This window comes from Lagopus leucura, unplaced genomic scaffold (genome assembly GCF_019238085.1).
Source record: "Lagopus leucura isolate 7727_CA_CO unplaced genomic scaffold, USGS_WTPT01 Super-Scaffold_100028, whole genome shotgun sequence".
NCBI lineage: Eukaryota > Metazoa > Chordata > Aves > Galliformes > Phasianidae > Lagopus > Lagopus leucura.
The window spans coordinates 4,644,219-4,656,704 of NW_024962279.1; the positions used below are offsets into that span (position 1 = coordinate 4,644,219).

The 12,486-nt window shown below is 45.4% G+C and overlaps 1 long non-coding RNA gene across 2 annotated transcripts; it reads right to left on the reverse strand.

The window, feature by feature from the left end:
• Positions 1–2,505: 2,505 nt before the first annotated feature.
• Positions 2,506–7,777, reverse strand: LOC122185327. Of its 2 annotated transcripts, XR_006180847.1 has the most exons (5): positions 7,745–7,777; positions 5,754–6,030; positions 5,218–5,295; positions 4,573–4,580; positions 2,506–2,759 (listed from the first exon to the last, which is right to left on the reverse strand). It is a non-coding gene; the product is annotated as an uncharacterized LOC122185327 (long non-coding RNA). The 2 variants fall into 2 exon arrangements; XR_006180846.1 differs by lacking the exon at positions 2,506–2,759 and having other exon boundaries at positions 4,522–4,580.
• Between the last annotated feature and the right edge of the window lie 4,709 nt (positions 7,778–12,486).

Here is a 12,486-nt window from a genome sequence, read left to right on the forward strand (position 1 = left end):
GACGTTAAACACAAACCCAGGGAAATACAACTTGTTCCAATAGATCAGGAATTTAAAGAAATCGCTCCATGCGCTGTCATCTTTATCTACATCTTAAACTTCCCCCAGCAGAAGGCTGCCCAGAATGAGGGCAGCAAGAGCAAGCTCATCCCGCAGCATCCAGGAACGAACTGCCTCCCGCGGGAGCTGGGGCTTTCCTTTGGCCTTGGAACCAAGGAACTTAGGACTTTGGCTGCGCATGTTTATGTTTCCATCCCTGATCCAACGTCAGCTGGAAAAAAAAAAGGCTCTGGGGGCTTTCTGTGCACAAGGACAAGCTCTCAGCCTGCTGCTGCCAGGACAGCAATGCATCCAGAAGAAATGATGGCTGATGCCTGGCATCCGCACACCTACTGGTGACACTAGGATGGGCTCTGCAGGAAAAGCTGTGGCTGCAGCACGGGGAAGCCTTTGAAGTTGACATTAGTGAGGTTGGAGCTGGTTTGAACTGCAGAGGAGAAGTGATATGAAAAGAAAAGTCTTTTATACTGACAGTCAAGCTTAAGCCTGCCCTCGCTGCATGAGAATTGTGAGCTCAAAACTTAAAGGGGGAAAATGAAAGGGCTGGATTCAGTGGACACACAGCTCAGGCTCAGCTGTCAGGGGAATAAAGTCTTTGATAAAGAACAAATCCCATCCTCAGCTATTCCCATGGGTGGCAGCAGTTTCAGCAGCTCCAAAGGCTGGGCTGTGCCATCAAGGCAAGCACCCAACGTCTTCCCATGCACTTCTACTCCTCCAGACTCATGGGCAGGTCAGTGCAGAGGGTGCCCTCAGCATCTCAGCTCCCTCCATGTCCCACAACAGCTCCAACAGTGAAGATTCATTCACAAAACGTGCATTCATGCACAAAATGTAGCAGCAGCATATCGCATAGTCAAAGTTGGACCTTGAGAGACAGGAAAAGAAAGCAAAAAAAAGCAGCTCATAATTACTTGGGTTATATTTGCCTTTCCAAAGGGCATAACATTTTACGTGATTCATTAAGATCAGGGCCTCGGGTGTATCTGTGAAGGCTGTGCTGGCACAGAAATTAATCATCTGAATGTATGGGGCTGGGTTTGATGGTAGCTCCCGTGCCACCTGACCCTTGGGGACACTGTGGTGCCAGCACTCAGCTCCAGGCACTGCAGCCTGCAGCCAGCCCTGAGGTGCTCATGTTCTCCCCTCCATGGCCCTTGTGCTGTTGTGATAACAATCAAAGTGGTTTAATTAGAAGGAAAGAGCTGAACCAGTGAAGCTCTGCTGTAATGTGGCTTGTGGGTATTTTTGGTCCCAGTCCCCACAGTTGGTGCTTCTCTGTAACAGCCAGGATGGGACCATCAGGTCAATGACAGGATGTGCTGGGCTGCTCCCAAGGCCAGGGCTGGGGGCTGCCGGCCCTTCTGCAAAGCCTCAGGCTGCATCCAGGTGGGTCACAGTGAGGGGAAAAAGATGCATGTATACAACAGTTGATTTCAGCCCAGGGTATTTTTGAGATTGTTTTATCATAAACTCAAAGATCTACTGCTGTTCTATTCCTGCATCACTGCATGAGTAATTAATTACCGCTGTACAGCAGCCCAACCTTTTGAGTATTTGCATTTCACATTGCATCATTACTGGGAATAAGAGGTAACTGCACTCATCTGCAAAATGCCTCGGGTAACATTGATCATCAGGGGAATGGCAGAGTAAGGTGCGCACTGTGTGTGTGTGTCACAGTGCCACTTCCCTGTCACTTCAGCTCTGTTTGTTAGCAGAAAATGTACTTTTTCTGCACTCCCTCCTTCAGCTCTAATCTCCTGCAGGAGGAGCAGAGGGTTTTGCTTTTCGAGATGCTGCTGAGCTCTCTGACAGCAGCCTGTGTTCCATGAGCAGGAGCTGTTCTTTGCACTGGGGCAGGAGAGGAGGCCATGAACTGGTGCAAGCATCCCCGGGGCGACGTGTCTTTTGGCACAGGGTGAATCTCTGACAAATTCATTTGGTAAGATCTCACAGACTTTCCACAAACACATTCCTGACATAGGAGCCGAGAGACAGCTCCTAAAACCTTCACTAAGGTGGCATTAGCTCTGTTCTTCCATACAGAAATGGGGTTTGATCCAAATGTTGTAGGAACTTTTCTGCACACTTCAATGCCTTTTTGATCAGAAGCCTCGGTCCTTCTGGCACAAATATCCCTCCCCAGCGCTAAATCTCATTAGGAGTTGAAAAGACTGATGGAAACTGCACCACTGTAAGGGGAGGAAGGGCTGGGGTTGTTGCTCTTGTTTCCAGAGTATGAAATAAGGTATTGAATAATGAGTTTTTCTGGTGTTGCTTGAGTTCTGTGGGCAGATTGCTACAGCTGATTCCTAGCCATGCACTGTACAAACTTACAAGCAAGCTCCCTTGGTGACACACGAGGTCAGGGAGACCCACATTGGCCTTGTGTGCACGGGGAGGCAAAAGGTACCAGTGCTGAGCCCTGGGCTGTAACCCCCAGCCAGCTGGTGCTGGTACAAAGCCTCACTGTGGGTGGGATACGCCATGCTGCATGGCTGCAGACTGGGCCGGGGCTGCCAAGCAGGCGGGTGCTCCCAGGGCAGCAATGGTCATCCACAAATGCCCCAGAGGAGGAAATGATAACCGCAGACTTTCTCAGCTCAACACCGCAGGGCTGGCCACATTACGAATGAACTTCCTCCATTCAGACTCAGGTTTCATCACATTAAGAAGAAACAGAAGAAAGGCTGAAACTGGAGAGGGGATGGAAAGAAACAAAGAGCAGAGCAAAGCAGCGTTAGTCATTAGCAATAGCATGTCAGGAGATCCTTTTCAAAAATAACATAAACAGCTCACTTCGCCTCCTACGTCAGAAATGGTGATTCCATATCTGTTATTCTAGAGAAAGGGCTGTTAACTATTAATAATACATACAGACATTAAAGAAAGCAGAGAAATGATGTTACACGGGTAAGCAAACTGACAATACATTATCTTCAGCAACTTTGATTATTATTAAGCAGTTAAAGAGCATCTTAATAAGCTTGCAGCACGACAGAAGCTTGCAGCTTCAGAATGCTGTGCTCATACCAACCACAAAACCAGATTTTCTCAGGGCAGGTGTGTAGTGCAGGGCTGGCCATGACTTCTGAGGGACGCTCGCTTCTTTCAAATTCCATCTCTTCCCTCAAATTCATCCACTGCTCTGTTCTGCCTGCCCATCCCTGACTCAATATCAAATATATTTTCAACTTGTCCTAATGAAAAATCTGTGAAACAACGGGAGTGAGGACAAGGGGAAGGCAGACAGTGGAGCAGTGAGGGGCTGTCTGGTGGGGAGCAGAGGTTGGAAAGGGGCAGCAGCTCAATCTGTCTTCATTTTGCTGTTTGAATGTATTTTCCTCCCTTAACTTTACAGCCCTGAGTCCATTACTCCTCCTGTGAAGCTGAAATTATGGGTAAGAATGGATCAGTGCATTTACTCGGTATCGTTATGTGTCAAGTACTATAGAAGTATTAAATTGGGAAGGAAATTTTAAAACCATTCTTCTGACACGAGTCACAGAAGTAAGCTATCAGGAGCCATGTCACAGGCTGGCAAGAAACATACAGCATCTTTACGATTCTTCCTTTTATGGAACCCAAGCCATAAACAATAGAAACAAGGGAAGGGAGAGAATGTCATTTCATTAGAGTAAACGTGACACAAATTTAATAATGAATAATAGCCGTTATCTATAAAAATATGAAAAGCCATTTTCAAAATCATTAGCTCTAATTGCAAATGAATTTTGCAGCTTCTTTTCTATTTTGCATCCCTGTAATGAACTCTGATAAATTCAAGGGACTACATGTTAAATAAAGAGATAGAAGAGTCTAATTTGCTGCTTCATTAAACCGGCTTATTTCTAGAACATCTTGCTGTTGCTCTGAATTTCCCATCTCTGAAAGGTGGAGACAATGGAGCTATCTGTCTCTAATGTAGTGTGGCACACAATTAGGGATTCAAAAGGATGTGAATCTCTTTCCATCAGAGATACATGCAGCGATTATTATTTTATTACCAAATACTGTCAGCATTACATTTTTCCAACAGTTACTGTCACACCTGACTTGCATGTTAAGTTTGCACAAAGCGTTATAAAAAAAGTCAGATGGAGTTTATTTATACCACATTATTCCTTCTTACGTAGGCCTTCACAGAGTCTGAATGTTTGTAGAGTTCAATACTGAAGATTTGCAGTCAGAATATAAAGATGATGCTCTGTCATGTGGATGTGGTTTTAAGGCAGTGATATAGCACAAGCTCAACTTTACAAACCATGGTCACAAATCAACAAAAAGCATATCTGAACCTCTATTCAGCATAGCACTCGCACACATGAATCTCAGGCACTGTCCTTTGCAGGGATAAATTTTTATGCAACTAAAGATCTTTCAGATTCAATCAAAACTTACCTTTAGTCTTAGCTTTGAACTGATATAGATGCTTTTTTAGATGCAGTATGAGCTTAGGTTTTATATCCACGATCAGAACGTGGCAAGTTATCCACAGGAAAGACTCACCTGGTAACCTGAAACACATCAACAAAAAGACATGAGGCATTTAGGGTTGTATTCTATCCCCATATATCCATGTCACATCTCTATATACACATATTCCCTTCACATACCTACTGAATGATCAGCATCACCACTCATGTACAATGGGGTTACATTCCCATGTAGATTGCTAATGATGTGTGCTTCCCTGTCTCACCATTAGTGTTAGAGCTGAGCGACACAGCTCAGCTTAAAAGCTTGTGCTGCAAAGGAAGATGGACCAGCTTTGACAATTCTATGCATAATAACTGTGATCACTTCCTCATGGAGAAGAGAGTCTCCAGCCAATCACATAACCCAAACTGCTGTGCCAGTATGATGGAGACCAAGAGCTGTAATATAATTTATAACTACACAGAGTAAAAAGGAGGGGAAAAAAACTACCCAGAATATTGGACTTCACAAGTCAGGACATTCAAAATCATGGCTCCCGCAGCACCCATAACTTAGCTCCCTGCACATATGTAGCATGTACAGCAGGGTAGGAGCTCATATTTATGCCTCGCTCTTGCTCTGCCAGAAGCAGAATTATGGCTGCTGGGGGAACTGTAACTTTGATTTTTGTGACTTTTGTGCATTGAATCTTTAAGAAAGGGGAAAAAAAGTCACCTGTTTGGATGGTGGCAAATGGCTCTCCTCCGTTTGCCTGTATTTCCTCTCCTCCTGCCTCTTCAGGCCCAGGTAAAACTGTGGATTTTACACAATGAGAGAGGAATAGTTGTTGAAAAGAAGAGATGGCATCTTTGCATACAATCCCAACCCACACGGGACCTTGGCAGGGAGACTGCCTTAAAAACACAACAACAGCCTCGGGAGTGAGTTTCTATTTACAAAATAGTGCTCACAATCACCATTTAAAATAAATCATACCCTCTCCCTGCAAGGGACTTACAATAACCTCCAATATACAGCTAACTGGAAGACATTCACAACCTTAGTTCTAAGTTCATCAAGATGAACATATTCACAAATGGAGCAAGCAGTGGTGAAAGTCTGAGCCTCTATTTCAGAGCCATTTACCAGCACCAGTTGCACTGCGGCTTTGGAGAGGTGAAGAAGACTGCATTTTCCTTTTCTGTCTGCAGCGGTAGTAGCTCTTAGGTTGCCTTTTTGCTGGAAATGCTACTTGGGAGATTGGCACATACCTTCAAAGAAATTTTCTTCTGTTTCTCTTCCCAGCGCTATTAAGAAATGCCTGTTGCAGTGGCTCAGATGTGGTTGCAGTGAGGGGACGCCTTTGCCGAAGGCTGCAGGAACCAACACGAAGCTTCCTGATGGCTTGGATAACCTTTGGGTTGTGTCCTAAATTGCTTCACCTCTTCAGCTTCTCTGCTGCCTCCCCAGCATTCCCATCACAGTGCTGACAGCCCTCGTGTAACAGCAGCAAACACAGCAGTGCATGCGCCCATGCCCTGCTCACAGCTAACTGCAAGGAAAAAAAAAATAGGTAGTGCTAACAAGGTTAACGTGTGGTGTTTTGATGTGCTGGGGCACACTGCTGGGATGGTTGGATTTGTGACCAATGTTTCTCATTCCATTGGGTCATTTATTTGTAGGAGGAAGAACAGAAAAGAAAATTAACCTGGACACTGCCTCTGTCTCCCTGCACAGCAATGCTTTCCTGTGGAGGCCCCACAGATTAAAAAAATGCTTTTAATTTGACTTCCTGGAACATTATGTTATTTTCAACTCCAATGTGGGTTTATTTCAGGCATATTTCAGGAGCTTTGAATGAACAAAGATGCAAGGAAATGTATTACATTTGGGAAAATCATACAAATGGTAAATGTCTTTTCAAATAAGTTATAATGATATTTCAAGGGCAGTTTAGACCTATTCAAATCGCACATTCTCATTACCATTCTTAGCAAGAGGCATAAGTCCTTCAATCTCTGTGTAGTTTTCCTACTCTCTGCCCACAATTTTCAATTTCCTTACAACTATTCATGTGATTTATTATTTCCCTCCTGTATTCTAAATGCACTGTAACCCCATACATTTGTTTCACTCTCTCAGTTTCAATACTCAAGGTCGTTAATACCCCCAAATCTTCTTTGCTTATAACACAACTTTAAATGTGCTCTTTCTTGCCCAATGGTTTGTTACACAATTACCAGTGCCAATATCATCTTGTTTTTATAGTTTTACGATTAAAGAGATAAAAATGAACTCAACTGAATAAAAGGTAAGAGCATGCTTGCAATATCTGTGGCAAGGCTGCTGCTGCTCCTATTGCACAGATGATACGGAGAGATGCAAAATTAATCTTTTTCAGCATGGTGCCCAAAAGTTAACTAAGGCAAAATGAATTATGCAGCACTAACATTTGGCCCTTCTGATTAAGTGCTACTTAAACACATTTCAAGTTTTAAATCGATCACTTTGCGCAGAGAGGCAAAGTGCATGTCAGTCCAGGTGGTCCAAGCTTGCTTTGAAAACCGAGCATCCTCACCAGCCGTGTCCCCAAGTGCCACCCCCACATCTTTGCCTCCACAGCCCAGGCATCGTGCCCTAAGCCATCCCAGCTGGGAGCCACACGAGGCCCCAGGGATGCTTGCCCCTTCCCTAGGAAGGAGAGCGCACACAGAGGCAGAGAGCCTTTGGGGCAGCTTGCTCCAGGTGCAGGATGGAGACATCTCTCCTCTCTCCACACCCCGTGCCCTCTCTCAGCTCCCCAAGGCACAGCCGACGCAAGGAGCCCCAGGAGCTCTGCAGGGCTGGGGGAGGAGTGAGCTCACTGGACAAGGAAACCATGCACAGCAGGGACACATCCGTTTTCCCTCCTGCTAGCCCAAATCCTCCCTTTGAATCACAGCTTTGGCTTAAGAACAGGAGGTTTATGTAAACATATAGCTTGCTTTCAGTCTGAGGTGCACAATTCCTTCCTCTCTTTTATTTTTTTCCCCATGCAGCCCACAGACCTGGCATCACACCCAAACACAGCAGACCTTGCTACTCTCTTCTGGGGGATACAATGCACCACCACCTGGATACTGCTGTCACTTCTGGCTGGTAACAAAGCAGGCTCCTTTAGATCCTGGAAAAGTTAAGTTAGAAGCAGCCTCAAACCAACCCTAGCTACATCCTCTCTCCCTTACCCTACAACATCAAGCAAATGTTGCACGAAGTTACCAACCCCTATCAGGACAAGAGGAGGCACCACTACACCCAGCCTCCAGGCAAGACCCTGCCAAGCTGAGCTCCCCTCCTCAGGACCTGCTCATTTAACATTCCCTAACAAGGGCTACAGCCCCACGTGGCTGGCTGGCTCGGTGCTAACAGACCGTTAAAGCAGTCATTAGAGAAGGGCTGTGCTTGCTCTTTGGCCTTCGGAGCTCAGATGAGCTGCTGGCTAGGCTCCTTGAGGAACATCCTTAAGAAAATAACGTCTGATGACAAATTTACAGCTACAGCAACTGCATGCTAAGTGCGTTTTACCCCAGCTAGTTGCGTGTCACAAGTTGTCAGTACAGATTGGTGGGAAAAGAGTATGAAATATTCATGAAGTTATCAATGGCACCGAGATACCCAGTTAATTATGCTGCTCAGCACTTCCTCGCAGGCTCAGAGTGCCCAGCCCGACTTCCTCGTTAACATAACGGTTTGATTGTGCCTTTATGGCAGCCTCCAAACCACTGACACACCGCCATGCTCTTGGACCAACTCCATCTTAATTAGCTTTGCTGCCACTGGAATTAGGCGACATGTTGTAGAAGTCACTTAAATTAACTCCCGACTCTTCCTCAGACAGATGGGGCCTCAATGCTCGTGCCTGCCTATTACGTTTGTTTAATCATTCTTTAAAGGACTGTCACAAACAGGCAGCATGCCATAACGTGTGGCTGCGTCAGAAATGTGACCTTATCTCCAGTGCTTTCTGAAAAAGAATGTGTTTCTTAGAAGGTATCTGCGTTTCTCAAGGCAACACATGCTGAGAGGGACTACAGCATCGCCTTCCCGAAGCTCTCTGCTGTGCTAGCAACTGCAGGACAGCTGGAAGAAGCCCAAATGGTGCAGGGTGGGGAATTCTTAAGCATAACAACCCAGATTTTACACTCAGTGGACTTTAATTTGAATTTAAAAAAAAAAACAACTTTGAACAGTTTCTACAAATGTTATGGTTTGACTTGATGATCCTGAAGGTCTTTTCAATCCTAAATGATTCCCTGATTCTATGATTAGCAGTGCTGAGAGTAACACAGCAACCATTCAGAAAGGGAGACTGGTTGTAACCCTGTATTTGTGTGCAGGAGAGAACCAAAATAAGCAAACTAATATTCAAGAGACTTTTCTGAGATTTGGCCATCTACTAGGCTTCATCTGGAGTTGCAAGCAGACAATGCTTTTAGTTTGCAGCATTTTCCTTATATCTATATATATCATTAAAAATAAAAAAAAATAAAAAAAAAAAAACACCAAAAAAACCAACAACAACAACAAAAAAAAGATGGGAAGTTTGCTTTAGTTTCTCCCTGCAGATTTGCTTCTAAGCTACAGCTTCAGTCAGGACCAGTTTTTGAAGTTCAGCTGGCTCTGACAGCACACTTTGCTGTGCATGCAGACCGTGCGAGGCAGAACATTCCTGCAGTGATGCTCAGCCCTGCATGGTCCTTGCCCTATCCCATGCAATGCAGGGCTAAGCAGCAATTTAAATAGAACTGTCACTTGCACAAGCAGAGCTGGCAAAGACCTCCGTGAACATATGTTTGGAGACTTTAGCTCATTTCTCTGAAGGTATATTGCAAGATAGCAGCAATGCTATCATTCTTGCCTGATGTGATTGTATCTTACTGCTAGGACCACAGAACAGCATTTGAGAATCTCCCAGACTGCAGCTTCAAAAAGCATGACTTCCGCCATTCACTTGGAAACTTCATCCTATGTAGGCTGACTTCAGTGCTGACACTGCTGTCGATTTGCTCAGATTAACTCTGGAAGGCAGGCTTAATCTGCCATAGTGTGGCCTGTCTGCTACAAGTTATCCTGCTTTACTCCAAGCAATGCAGACCCTGATGCAGCAAGGCACTTAAGTGTCATCTCATTCACTGCATGGGCTGTAGCACTCGCTGAGTCAGGGATACAGTGCTTCAAAATCCCCCTGTTGTTCTGTGGCAGGACTGGATGTGGTGTGGTACCACTGCAAGGTGAAGGTGCTGGCTCCGGGTCATGTTCTCACTGACCCAGAGCTGCCCCAATGAGCATGTTGGCTTTTGGGGGAGTGGGGATGGGTGCTGCCCAGCTGCAGCTATGCTTCTGCACCCTGTGGAATGAGTCTATCAAACTGAAGTGGGTTTGGAAGCCACTCTCCCAGCTCTTGCTCCATTTGTGGTGCAGCATTAATTCCCTAACGTATTCTAAGATGTACCATTATTCCTGTAGTGACTCCATGTGCTGGTACTGCCACAAAGTGAGATCAAATTCTCTGTCTGCGGACCCACAACTCTCATCAACTCACTTTTCATGGCTCCAGGGTCACCATTGCCTTCCCTGGGCAAACTGCCTTGTCTATAAAGGAAAGAAACAACTATCCTCTACACAACGGTGCACAATAAGGACATGATTAAACCATACTGGGTGCTGAGAGGCAAACTACTACACTATGATGTTCAAAAAGCCAGAATAATGTGATGGTTATAAAGACAGACAGCTCAGGCAAAGACTGCCTAGAGCACAGAATGATTGTCAGGATGGGCAAAAATGTAGAAAATCATGTGAGTGTGTAAGCTGCCAAAGCCAATTAATCCAAAGAACATTTTGCAACCATTAGGCTTCTATTACTGTGCATGCATCATAATTACTATGGGTCTGTGTGGATATGATGGCTGATCTTTAACAATATCGAGTTTTCATTTGACCTTTAATTATTTTCGTTGCATTTGTTTGTGTCAAATCGTTGCAGCATCTGAAGTTTGAAAAATCGACTCGTTTGTAATTTGTCATTTCAAGTGGTGCTGCAAAAGAGCACTGATATCCTCCCAGGAGCAAAGGTGAGGAGTGGGGAAGGGATGCTGCTGTGCTGTCCTGTCTCACGATACCTTACAGCAACTCTTGCTGTTACCATCAGAGCCTGAATAACATCAGAAACATGGCGACCAAGGAAACTTCTGCTGATAGAATTGTATGGAGAGCGCTTTTGTTCAGCAGCTTTAACTTGGGCATTGATCAAGCCACAAGTCAAGAGTTGTCCAGCAGATCCTGGCCTATGCAGAGCTGACGTCTCCTACACAGCAGGTCACTGCAAAGCATCTGTCCACTGAAAGTTCCTGTCTTGGTTTCCTGCCCGAGATACCCAGACCTGCAGTCTCTGCAGTCATTGCTACCTCCCTGAAACTCCTCCCAGATGACTTCCAGTCTAAGGCTCTTACTGTTTTCTGTTCCTCTAACATTTATTCACATTTATTCTCTCACCCTCAGGGAAGCTGCAGGGCTCAAGCAGAGGACAGACTCCAGGCAATTGGCCTTCAGCTTTATGAGGAGGATCTTTCTGCCTTTCTCCTCACCCTCCTACCAGATCCTTCCTTCTCCAAACCCAACAGAGAGCAGGTCTGGAAAAAAAAGAAAAAAAAATCAAGCCAGTCCTTCAGGGAAGTTCCATTGGGCCAAAAGAGAGCTCTTTGTTTCATGGTACTTTCTAAAAAAGAAGCATCTCTGGTAGAAGAGGTCATCTCAGAGCGTTTGCCTAGCCTTGCCTGTCTGAGGTTTCAAGGCGATTAAACAGATGGATTTCTTTAGGCGAGTCATTACCTGTTAATCTCCTTTCTTTTCTGGGGAGCTGGTTGTGAACTGCAAGTTACACTTTGTTTTGTTTCCTTACCCAGATGTTATTTTAAGTGTCTGAGTTCTATAATTGTGAAGTGCTCTGGGCAAGCAAGGCAGAGAAGCAGCAGATGAAGAAAGCTGCCTCGCCTCTGCTAGCATTCATCCAGCCTTGTTTGCTCCACAGGATGAGCACAGAGAGGTGAAGCAGCCCCTGCTAGATGCACAGAGCTGTTGGCCTGAGGGATCACTGAGACGGGCAAAGAGACCTCTTCCATGAATGAAGAACAGCAAAAATCCCTTTTGCTGGTCAGAGCACACCAGGTTTTTGGTGATGATGGCTGTCATTCTTTTTTTCCATTTGAAGGAGATGGAAGACTCCATTTATCTGCTTCATTTGCACCTTGAAACATGAAAGTTTTCAACGTGATAATCATGAAAGCAGCTCTACAGCCAGCATGAGTCAGGGCAGCACTTAGGATTTTATTTTTGTGTGTCTGCATTACTTCAGAATGGCAAAGAGCTTCATGCCCAACCAAACTCAGCACTGCCCCATCTCTCCTTCAGACCAGCCCTGACCTGAAGTCCCACACGTAAAACTACACTGAGCTACTCCCCTCCATCCACACCACTCTGGGCCTCTCCTTCCTCCTCTTTTCCCCCTTCTATCTAAAACACATTGGAAATTACACTGAACCTGAGCCCTCAGCACTCATTGCTGACAGCCATGCTCCGGGTGTGCACATCTCAGTCCATTTCCCCAGCCATGCAGCTCACACCACAGATCAGTCACCAGCTGCAATGCATCCATTTTCACACAGAGGGTGGTGATGCACTGGAACAGGTTGCCCAAGGAGGCTGTGGATGCCCCATCCCTGGAGGCATTCAAGGCCAGGCTGGATGTGGCTCTGGGCAGCCTGGTCTGATGGTTGGCAACCCTGCACATAGCAGAGGGTTGAAAGTAGATGAGCATTGTGGTCCTTTTCAACCCAGGCCATTCTATGATTCTATGATTCTATGATTCTATGATTCTAATGACTAATAGAAACATTTACTTCAGGTGAAAGCTCGCAGGTACATATACAAGTGAAAAGTACCTTGGAAGCCCAATTAAAACAAGTG